This window comes from Megalopta genalis, chromosome 13 (assembly GCF_051020955.1).
Source record: "Megalopta genalis isolate 19385.01 chromosome 13, iyMegGena1_principal, whole genome shotgun sequence".
NCBI classification, from domain to species: domain Eukaryota; kingdom Metazoa; phylum Arthropoda; class Insecta; order Hymenoptera; family Halictidae; genus Megalopta; species Megalopta genalis.
Window position 1 is genome coordinate 2,016,582 of NC_135025.1, and position 12,502 is coordinate 2,029,083.

A 12,502-nucleotide genomic window follows, 5' to 3' on the forward strand; every position below is an offset into this window, starting at 1 on the left:
AGAAATCGCACGAATCAATTGCAAAGAATAGAAGTTAAATAAAAATATATCTCTTCTTTCGATGATTTCAATCGATTGAGGAGAATATATACCGAGCTGATATTTCGAACGGATTTTTAGCACGAGCACGGACCTTTCTTATCTGAAATGGTTCTGAAAAATGTTCCAACACCGTTTTTTCTTTTCTTTAACTTCATACAGAAAATATTGTACAGCGAATGATCTGAACCCATTTTGGAGCCTGAAGATTTTATTAAATTGTTTTCAGGTGATATAGAAATTGAAGAAGTTGAAGGCGTTGCTCGAAAATGGTGCAAGTTGAAACGTCTCTAAAAACATTGGGGAATCTATTTGTACGTTTGAAGCTTCCTCTTTTTACGACTACTTGAAAATTGACGTTGAATTGTACGCGAAACTGTTAGCTTTTCTCATTTCTGTATCTGCGTACGCTACGTTATAGATTTCTCAGAAACTCCTGAGTAGAAGAGTGCAGCTGTTGTCAAAGTGTTAAGGGAAGACTCGACCGCGGATCTTGATTGAAAAATAAAAATCGCACGAATCAATTGCAAAGAATAGAAGTTAAATAAAAATATATATCTCTTCTTTCGACGATTTCAATCGATTGAGGAGAATGCATTAGGCTATTACTAAGTATAAAATGCATACTCTATAATTTTATTATGAAACCTATGTATTTCGTGCTTAATGACCTAATAAAAATATTTTTAAATCCTTCCAACGGCATCATTACTTGGTATATCGACCAAGAAATGCATAAAATCCAATTATTACACCAGATCGTGCAATTTTATCGAGTAGACCGCAGTAACATTGTTTCACCACATTTATTTGTACAAGATCAGCAAAAGGCAATTATTTCATATTCCGATTTTAATGAATCCTTCCATGCAAAATCGTAATTAGCATGATGATCCGCGGCCTATTAATAGGCCTTCGTTCATGCATATTTTCCTGGTTTCTCGTAAAAAGGTGTACAGATTATTCCACACTTTTTCACGAATCCTTTTCTTGTCCGTTGATCATTTATTGCCGGTCGCGCAAGCATTTATTTATCTTCGCGACTCTTTTCAAATTGAAGAATCGCGTACCGCGTCGTTCCAGTATAAATTCGAGACGACTCAAAATTTGAAATAATCTCGGTAAAATCGAGAGGGCGATTTACCGGGACAACAACCGTGAAATCGCACAACGGCGATGCTCCGCCGATCGAACGGGTGTAAATCATCCGCGCGCGCATTTGAAAGTCGTACTCTCGTTACCGTGAACCGTGTTCCACCGCGACGAAACGGAACGCGAATCTGCAATGCCAGATCCGAAGCGTAACACTGAAAAATATGCGAGCCCATGAGTTAAGCTATTCCTGCATCGCGATAAGACGTTCGCTGACGCCGATCTCTGCCTGCATCCGGAATAGCCAGGCTGCGGATTTCGATGCGTTCGAAACGTGATTCTCCGAAGCTCGCGAGAACCGAGATATTTTTTCACGGTTCGCAGATATCTGCGCGCGATTGTGGTACCTAAATAAAGCCTGCTATATCTTTCTTATGCTCGATTCGCAACGCTGCGCAATGTTGTTTTCAATTGTGGACCTTGATGGAACGAATGAGACAGCTTCGTGCAATTTTTTGCGAAAATTATTACGGAAGATTCCGGAATAATGCTTCAACTCGCGTTTGCTTTACGCCTTAAATCAACAAACGACGTTTCAATCGCGATCTTTTAAAAGTCAGATACAACTTGAGGATCTTTTGATAAATTATTCAGCAACCACAGCGATTCTAGGATGAAATTAATAAATTATCCCGAGTGTCGTGATTAGACTACGGATTTTATGGGTTTACGGCAAAAAAAGTAGCAGTGAGATTAAAAGAATGAAAAAATATTACTGTATTATTTATAAAAACAAAAATGAAGTTCTTATTTAGTTTCGATTCCTTGCAATCGGCGCAGACAATTTTTATTTTACGTAAATATCTACAGTCTAGTAGATTTGACGATTCGATCGATTGTGCTCGTAAGAAAATGATTAAATTGTTACCCGAAATAGGCAAAATCATTGAACATTCTGCTAACAGGATTTACAAATTCAAGATTCCACCGTATTATTGTAGTGACTTTTCAATGTTTCAAAATAATAAATAGCTTGGAATTTTAGAGATGAGTTCACGTTGTGAAATTGACAGCAAATTTCGCGATAACTTATCGTCGCTAAATAAAACTGCGAAAAATATCGATCATACATTTTTATGAAGATACGGAGCTAGTGTTTTCGAGCTTCATAAGGCGGAACGAAGGAACAGGAATTTATGGGCTTCGATCCTTTTTTGCAGAAAAAGGAAAAATATGAAATAGGTTGGCAGAAATTTAGAAGCGAGGATTTCCCATTTCCTGCATGGATATCATCGTTTTTTTTTCTCTCGCACACAAATTGCCCAACTTGGTTGAAATTTAGGAGCGCCGGATTTTTCTGTTCCGTGGCTGGCGTGCGAACAATTCGGATCGCGGTGATTTTTCATTTTCCGCACAATCGAGTTTACCATACGCGAAATTTTTCGTTGAAGAGGGACCGAGTGACACTGCAATATTTCCGCCGCTAAATTAATTAAACCATGAGAGCATACCGCCGTCAAAAATGCAGATTACCTGTTGAAGCAAGCTTCGAAGATTTATTGCTGAATTTCTTAATCTCGCATTTGTGGCACTGTCGTGTGCTGCACGGTTGACATTTGAATCGCTCGCGCGCTGTTTCATGCCGCGAATAATCATTCAAATGAAAGGGAAAATCGCGTCAAATAAATTACAGAGCTCTTTAAAATTTGCCTAGCTTTCAGCTTTTTATTATGCTAAACGGTCTTATTTGTTCGCTCGAGAATGTATCGTTTCTGTATTTAAAATGTTTCAGACGACCGTGTCTTCTTCTCAAATATTATTTTTAGAAAACTAAGTATATTTTCGTATATCTTGGTTGTACAAAATTACCATAAGAGACGCGTTATATTTGCACAATTTTGTTCGTTCCTCTTTTACATTCTTCATATTGTTGCATGGCTGTTTCCTGTGTTTATAAAAACATGAAATCCTGAATTCTTCACGGATACAATGAGCAAGAATAAATTCACCGAAATTCTTCGGCTAATTCGAGTAAACTAATTCGAAGCCAACAATTGCGATAAGTATTCATTGTAATTGCAATTGTATTAGTTTCAGAAGTGTGGAAGAAATTCATTGAAAATAGCCAAATGTGTTATACACACACATATTATAAACACAAACAAAGCTGTCAGTACAATTGATGAACAATTATTATATTATTATTATATACATGTATTGTATACATTTCTCTACTTAGGAAAAAACGAAACGAGATTATCCGTTCCTTCGGGTGAATTCGTCATCCCAAAGCTTATGGAACCATACATTGGTTGCGGGAGAACAGCGACAACAGATAATTTCTTTACAAGATTGTCGTTATCTACAAAACTGCTAACTACAAAAACTTCCTTAGTTGACGCCATTAGACAAAACAAGAGAGAATTACCTAAACTTGCAAAATCAAAAAAAGGACAATATGCCTCGCTTCTCGACGATACTTTACAAAATAGAAAATTGCACCATATACAAGAGTAAGCGTAATTATTTTCAAAATTATTGTTATTACGTTATCATTTTTATTTAGTTCATATTCAATTTCCGTTCAAAAAATAGGAAAATATATAAATACCTAAAAATTGCTATGACTTTTCTTGCATAACTAATTAATTTAAAAAACAAATCATTTTGACCCGTCTGGTAGAAGTAGATATACCTCAATCGTCGATAGTTCTATTGTTAAAGAAGTACGTTCGTCTCGCTAGAGAAAAATTCAGCACAATCCGGAGGCACCGTTCAGCAAATTCGCAAAGTTTCGAGTCGACAAGTTCGTCGCGCAAGACTTTCTCGTCGAGCTAATGGTTCGAAAAATCACGTAATTTCTCTGGGAAGACCCCTTAAAAACCGGAGAATAAATTCAGAATCGTATCGTTCTTTCGTCCCGACGTCCTCGCCATGAATGGACAGGTATGTGAGCCTCCGGTATTCGTAATGGGAACGCACACGTGTAGCGGCACCTACGACACTGTGGTCACGTCATCGCAGTCGCGGGAATTGGTGAATACACGCGATTGTGTGCAACGCATAATCATGTTATTACACGTGACTCTTGTTCACCGTGCACTTGCTTTGCTTCGCATCTGCCCGGTTCTCTTCATCTGGCGTTTATCGGTGCCACCGGATCTGCATAGACGCTTCTGCCACGTGAGGAGAACCTTCGCGAGTTGTCATTGGTCTATAAATGTTTATACGAATAGAAATTCCCTCTGGCCGACGACACAGGCGTCGCTTAACTGTAACATGCTGATTCCGGTGTAATTTGCATACGATATACCGAGCTGATATTTCAAACGGATTTTTAGCACGAGCACGGACCTTTCTTATCTGAAATGGTTCTGAAAAATGTTCCAACGCTGTTCTTTTCCTTTTTTTAACTTCATCCAGAAAATATTGTACAGTATCCTCCGACTTCCGCGCCGAACAACCATAAGCGAATTAATAGGGGTCTCCCTCGGTCTGTCACTTGCAAAGTATTCGCAACATGACTTCCTCTTTCCGGGATATCGGACAGAACTCTATGTTCTTCGCAAGATTTTGGTTTCCAATTAATTGTTACTCGACCGCGGATCCTTATTGAAAAATAAAATTCGCACGAATCAATTGCAAAGAATAGAAGTTAAATAAAAATATATCTCTTCTTTCGATGATTTCAATCGATTTAGGAGAATATATACCGAGCTGATATTTCGAACGGATTTTTAGCACGAACACGGACCTTTCTTATCTGAAATGGTTCTGAAAAATGTTCCAACACCGTTTTTTCTTTTCTTTAACTTCATCCAGAAAATATTGTACAGCGAATGATCTGAACCCATTTTGGAGCCTGAAGATTTTATTAAATTGTTTTCAGGTGATATAGAAATTGAAGAAGCTGAAGGCGTTGCTCGAAAATGGTGCAAGTTGAAACGTCTCTAAAAACATTGGGGAATCTATTTGTACGTTTGAAGCTTCCTCTTTTTACGACTACTTGAAAATTGACGTTGAATTGTACGCGAAACTGTTTGCTTTTTTTATTTCTGTATCTGCGTACGCTACGTTATAGATTTCTCAGAAACTCCTGAGTAGAAGAGTGCAGCTGTTGTCAAAGGGTTAAGGGTAGACTCGTGCGAGTTTCATTCTGGAGAGTAGAAACGACAGCTATATATTGGATCACGATACACGCCGAGTTGAAAGTGATTTGTTGTGTAGTGGGCACCGACTTGGAAACAATTCTTCGACAGATCGCTCTTTAATCCGGACATACACGTGAAAACATCGAAATTTTATACGCATGACTTAATTTTTATACATACGTATGTTCAAGCATAGAAATAGCTGTACATATTTTGTAGACCGTTTTGTTAATAAATTAAGCTCTCTCTCTCTCGTGTAGACTCGAGCGATCATCGCGATTCATTAAATAATGTGAAGAATCTATAAGCTTTTACGAATTGAACGAGGATTATTATTAATTATTATTAATTATTATTAACGAATACAAATTTCTGCGAATAAGATTTTATTATATCTATATATATATCTAAATCTTATTCGCAGAAATTTTTATTATTATTTATATATATATATATATATATAGAGAGAGAGAGAGAGAGAGATAAGATATATATAGATATATAGATATATAGATATAGATATATAAGATATATATAGATATATAGATATAGATATATAAGATATATATAGATATATATAGATATATAGATATAATAAAATCTTAATCGAATGAATTTGATCGAATAAAATCTTATTCGCAGAAATTTTTATTTTTTTATTATTTTCATTTTTTTCGTTAGTCTCTGTTTCTTGTCCGTTGTCCGAATAAAATTTCGCCTAAACTCTAGCTTCAGTAGCCACAACTAAGCTCGTTAGCACAACATCCCAACTTCGTCAGCCGTGAACGATGGTTCCTCCATTCCGGAGATTGTCAACGTCTTTAAATCAAACGACGAGCGTCGCAACATTCTGGTTGACGTATATTACGTAATTTTCCTCGTTCCAGTTTTTCCAAGTCGGGTTTATTGTCGAGACCACGTGAAGTAACGTTCCAGCCGGTAAATAGAGAGCTCGAGGTTGCGTAAATAGTATGTTAGTTTAGCGTAGCTGGCGCACGACCATGCAAATTATTCGGTATCACCTTGTCTACAACGGTTAACAATTATTTCTCGATGTACTCCGGTTTTCAGGACGTAAAGCACATTTCTTAAAAATTATGTTACAATTGCTGCAATTGTTGGCGATAATATTCGCTGAATGCCGTTAGGCTTATGCATCTGTTGATGATCTTTTCATGGAAACTGTTTAACCATTAACGGTCCAATGGTGCTTTTTACACGTTGCAAAAGTCAAGAAAACCGTGAAGTTTAGTACATTATTTACCTCCGTATGGAAAATAGCTTGGACTCGGAGGTATGTAGACTTGAAATACTTCTGGTCCGCTGAAGATTACAGTAATTTCTCCCTAATACGCGCTCAGATTGCGCACAAAAGTGAACAATTTGGGATACGATTATTCGAGCCTTGCGTCTCATTTTTTATAGTAGTTGACGATCGGTAACTGTAAAAACGAGCCGCAAGGCTCGAATAATCTATATATATATAGCTATATATAATATATATAATATTATTATATTATTATATTATTATATTATTATATATTATATTATATTGTATATATATTATATTATTATATTATTATATATTATATATATATAGCTATAATAATAATATAAATAAAAAATAATAATATCTCCTCTTCGCAAATTATGCAATTTTTGTGCGCGAGTTCTAAGGGAATTAAGAAAAAATTACTGTAATCTTTAATGTTTCAAAGAAGTTGAAGATGATTTCAAAGAAGTAGGCTTAAAAATACATCAAACAAAATTGATAGGCAAAAATAAGAGTGTTCCTAGCCACGTATATCATAAAATCGTGAAAAGTGTCCTCGCAAGGATTACAATTATCCTTCCGACAAGCATCTACAAAAGATCTGATCAATTATCAAGTAATTCGAATTGGCAATTAGTTCCGGACGCGATGAAACAGCGCGGTTGAACGAACATAATTTTAGGAAACAGCAACAAGTTTTCCAAAAGATAACGACGTCGTTGCACATGCTTGTTCGCCCAAGCCAAGATCAAGACTTCGCGAGACGAACTTTTGAAACAGCAGAATGCAAACCGCCCGCGCCCCGATTGAAAATTTCTAGGATATTGCTCGAAGCAGCTTTGACTTTCTATAATCCCGTGTGCCGCGTTCACTCCAATTACGCTCTGTTACCGGTTGGCGCATGATTCTAAAAGCAATTCCGTCCTCGATCTCTGTTCCGCGGGGGAGATGACGGGCGAAAAAAAAACACAGAAAAACAAACAGACATTAACCGCACGCGAGCGGTTTAATCAAAAACACGCGTCGTTTCCGCCACACGTGGGTGCGCCCGCGGTGCAAACAAGGAGAGAAGACGGGAGAAACAACGAAGCACCGTCGCACTTTCTAACTCCTCTAAATCGTGCATCGAAAGTTGCACCTGCGAGTGCACCGCTTGGCCCCAACATTGCATTGAAAGCTGCAGAGAAGGACAGAGGCGAAGAGAGAGAGGAGAAGGAAGAAGAGAGAGAGAGAGAAATCGGGAATATTTTTGGCGTGCAACAATGGCCGGCTTATGCAATCGCAGCCCCGGACGCGTTCCGCCGTGATCTCGTGATCGGAGGATCTGTGAGAAAATCGTAAATCTTTTATGGAGGCTGTTCCAGAGGCCAGATGGCCGCCGAAGACGCTCCCGAGTATTCGAATGTGATTACGAGACGGCGTTGTGCCGCCGAGCTAGCAACCGGGCAAATTTAGAGTCCAATGTAGCGAAATTAAGATCGCGAACGATATAACGTTAGGCTAATTGCATACAGAGTCGCAGAACTGTTTAACCTTGCCCAGCGATCGCCGGAGTGATGGATTCCGCGCGATTTGAGGAATCGGTGCGCTGTCTGCGAATTTCAGGGCTCTCCGGAGTTAACGGAAAGGGTGATGGATCTTCCTTACGGAGATTTTTAGCAGGCTCGACACTACGTTGTTACGGGTAGATACGGCGGATCTTCGTGCGAAATAAAAATTTGCCTACGTCCAATGCCGAAGACAGGAGACACTGCGAGATTTCTTTAACGATTTCGGTATATCACAAGTAATAATAACGATGTTGTTAAACGATTTAAATGTTCTTACTGTTTTCAATTGCATTCGATTGCAACTGATTTTTCTTAGAAACACGTAAAATCCGCGGTCCGCTTATTAATTCGATTTTTTCTTTATCGGTATATTTTCTGTATCTCATATAATGCGTCTCATTACATTAAAAGTATACATTATGGTAAAGCATATAACGCATGGTTTCTATTGTAATATCGTTTTATTCAGCTCGTGCGGCACGCACAAATAAACGAAATTTTGAAAAATCGAAAATAAATTTTTTTAAAATAAAAAGTTCAAAGATCGAAATGAGATGAAGCGAATATTTTCGTTGAATATATTGAATATTTTCGTATATTATATTATTTATTATATTATTATTATTATTATTATTATTATTATTATTATTACTATTATATTATTATTATTATATTATATGTATAATTATATTATATATTGAATATTTTCGTTGATTCCAATGTAATAAGGAGGTTTACTACGAGCAAGAATATGCATCGATGTAACGTGTTTTTTCAACTTTCGTCGATTTGTTGAAAGAAATTGTTCATAACAAAATGATCCTGTTCGCCAAAGCCATGAAAGAGATCATAAGGTGTCCGTGTCTCTGAAAAGTGAACGTTTGAGAAATAGAAAACTATTGTTCTACTGGAAATAATTATAGAAAGTGCGGAAACTTTTCAACTGTTGTGGAACTCAACCTGAGTCGCATTTTAACGTCCTGATTACCGGGGTAAAAAGTCTGCAGAAGTTTCGGTACCACTGAAGAAGTTAATCGAGCCGATAATCGAAAATACTGTTAGACTCTCTCTCTGGCAACGCTTGTCTCGGCCTGTTCTGCATAGTCATGCACGTTACAAGCGTCCGGGGCCAGCAGTTTAATCGTGCCTGATAACTGTATCGTTTTCTTAGACACTGGCCAATTATAAATATTGACAGAGTGGAAGTTTCGTGTCCCCGACGATGGAGGAGGGACGCGAGACGCTCGCTCATCTTTTTACGAACATGCGTGCGCGAAGAAATCAATTTAGATTCAGAGTTCGTACGATTCGATATGTGCGGATCATTCTACTTAATCTGTTGTCCGGAGAACTCGATAGAAATCGTCGTTCGCTTGGAAACAGTGATTTCCTCTTGCAGCGAGCTATTTTGCGCAACATTTTTGCGACTCGGATCTTGTCCGTTCGCGATATTTTCCGCATTACTTTAGCAAGAGTTTTTAGCATTACTTTCGTTCGCTATTTAGAGTGCAAAAGTTCGAATATTATTGCAATGAGATCCTGTTAGTATGATTTTCGAAATGCTGTACTCGAAAATCTTATTTTATATATATATATATAAAATTTATATATATTAATATAATATTTTATTTATATTTCATTATTATATTTATTATATTATATATTATATTTATTATTATTATATTATTTATATTTATATTATAATATTATATTATATTAATATAATATTATAATATAAATATAAATAATATAATAATAATATATATATTATATTTATATTATAATATTATAATATACTATATATATTATATTTATTATTATTATATTATTTATATTTATATTATAATATTATATTAATATAATATAATATTATAATATAAATATAAATAATATATATATTAATATAATATAATATTATAATATAAATATAAATAATATAATAATAATAAATATAATATATATAGTGTGTATAATAATATATATACCTCAAGTCCATAAACTTCTATGAAGAGTTATGATTAGACTGCGGATTTTATGCATTTATGACTAAAAAGCCTAGATGTAAATATAAAGCAAAAAAAGCAAAAAGACTGAAAGAATTCAAGTGTGACGATGTATTACATTCAACCTATTGAAATCATTAAAGAAAGATCGAAATTTCTACGTGACTTATGCTCCTACAAATGAATGACGACAATTCTTTTTTGCATGAAATTCCGCGATCTGGTTATGATAATGTCTTCCTCTTTCCCGGAAATACTTGTGTATACGAGTCTATTCAATCTGTATCGGTCAACATATTATAGTTGTTATTCGAAAATCTCTGAAACAACAATTCCCAAAGAAATAGCAACTTCATGTTGTGGATGACGATTTATTAGTTCAAGATCAATCGCTAAATTGAAATCGAAGAACCAGACTAATCGAAAGATCAACCGTAACCCCTTCGAATGACCTCGAGCAGCGAAGAACGTGTCTTCAAAGTTTCATGATTTTTCGGGGATGACTTATCGGTGCGCAATTAATAGCGCAAAATCGAACAGCGGAGCCCAGCCTAACTTTCGGAGGTCAAGCATAAATCCTCGGAAGGTACCTCGACGGCAAAGAAAAATTCCGTGTCCCGAAAGTTTCATAATTCTGTGTTATTGAGGATGACTTATCGGTCGAACGGAATCGGGGACTCGGCTTAACTTTCAAGGATCAATTCGAACGTGGACAGCAAAGAAAAATTACGTATTCCCAAAAAGTTCCGCAATCCTCCGAGCTATCCACCGATAGGGAATCCTCGAGCGGACAGCGCACCCTCGCAGCAAACCCGCACTATTTTTTAACGATCCAGAAGCGGCAGTCGAATCCCGCGGCATCACCCCGAGAGCACCATCCGCACAGCAGCCGGTTCACAGGTAAACAGTTCCTTGTCCACGGCAGCACAAGGCAGGAACCACGGGGAATGCGAGCCGGAATTCAAGTTCACCGGGTCGGTCGGGCATAAAAATCGAGGAGGAGGCGTCGACGTTGCTTGACGAGGCAGAAATTACGTCTCGGAAACGAGCACGGAGCCGGCAGAGAGAGAGACAGCCCGGTCTCCGCTGGGTCTCTGACCACGTACCTCTAGCTGGACGTCCTTAGACGTCCCGCAGGAATCCTGGGAATGTCCGCGTCCGATCGGTCGGCCCGTTGTTTCGGCGAGTGGACCATTTGTCAGGAGATCGGTGACCGGCGAGACGGAGTCGAACGAAACGCGCTGCGTTCTCGGGCCTGCGTTTTCGAAGCGATTTCGGAGCGGACACGCACGCGGCTCACGCGGCAGCTGCCAGGTCTGGCAACTGGTACCGTACTGGTACCAGTCGGTCAAGCGTACGGCACTGTTAGTACGCGAGGACCGTGCATGCTGGACAGGTTGCGTGGTATCGTTCAGCGTAAACGGTCAGGTGGTATGCGGCCCGTAGCGTCCCGCACCGTCGCGTCGCGTCCCGTCCCGACCCGTCCCTCCGTATCGTCACGGACATCGCCGCAGCACTGTGCACACGGCTTAAGGCTTTCTAACCGCAGCCTCCGCACACGATATCCACCGCGGGCCCGTCCGCGCGTTCGTCCGGCCCGAAGAAATCGCTCCACCACCTCCAGCCTCCGCGGCCTCCGTCCTCTCCTTCCACGGCCGCTCTTCCTGTACCCTCCTCTTCGCTGTCCTGCCCCCTCTTCTCGCTCGTCCCCTCTCTTTCTCTCTCTCTTTCTCTCTTGCTTGCTCTCCGAGAGCCCAGTTAATACCTAGCAAGAATCCAGCCTCTCCCGCGGCTTCTTTCTGGACCGTTCACCAGCCGATCCTCTTCGGGACTTGACGGACCTCTGGCTGGATTGTCGAATCTTGACTGTACAGGGTGTTCCATTCAAGATAGTCGAGCATCGGGACTTAGGGAGCTGTTGATAGGTTACGAATTTGTTGAAGAGAACGCAAAGGTCAATCGATGGAAAATTATTTACTAAAGGAACAATTTTCTTTAGGTTTTGACTGGCTTTTGAGTAAGCCGTCGAATCTTGATTTTTCCGGGTGGTCCCAGCCACGTTTGGCAGTACTGTATCGGATCTAAGAGATCTGTTAATAGATTACGAATGTTTTCATTTGGGATTAGCGAGGTCGCAAAGATCAATCGATGGAAAATTATTTAATAGAAGAACAGTCCTTTTCAGGCTTTGATTGGCTTCTGAGTGAGTTGTCGAATCTTGATTTTTCCGGGTGGTCCCAGTCACGTTTGGCAATACTGTATCGGATCTAAGGGATCTGTTGATAGATTAGGAATGTTTTCATTTGGGATTAGCGAGGTCACAAAGATGAATCGATGGAAAATTATTTAATAGAAGAACAGTCCTTTTCAGGCTTTGATTGGCTTCTAAATGAA

At 38.6% G+C, this 12,502-nt stretch overlaps 1 protein-coding gene across 2 annotated transcripts in view; it reads right to left on the reverse strand.

Annotated features, from left to right (window-relative positions):
- Nucleotides 1–11,356, reverse strand: part of LOC117228453 (uncharacterized) — a 77,523-nt gene extending 66,167 nt beyond the window's left edge. The window contains exon 1 of one of the 2 annotated variants that reach the window (XM_033484221.2): nt 11,215–11,356. The gene's annotated coding sequence lies outside the window, so the exon portion shown is untranslated. Of the gene's footprint in view, nt 1–10,838; nt 10,981–11,214 lie in introns of those variants that run through there. The other variant, XM_076526141.1, reaches the window with a different exon arrangement.
- Between the last annotated feature and the right edge of the window lie 1,146 nt (nt 11,357–12,502).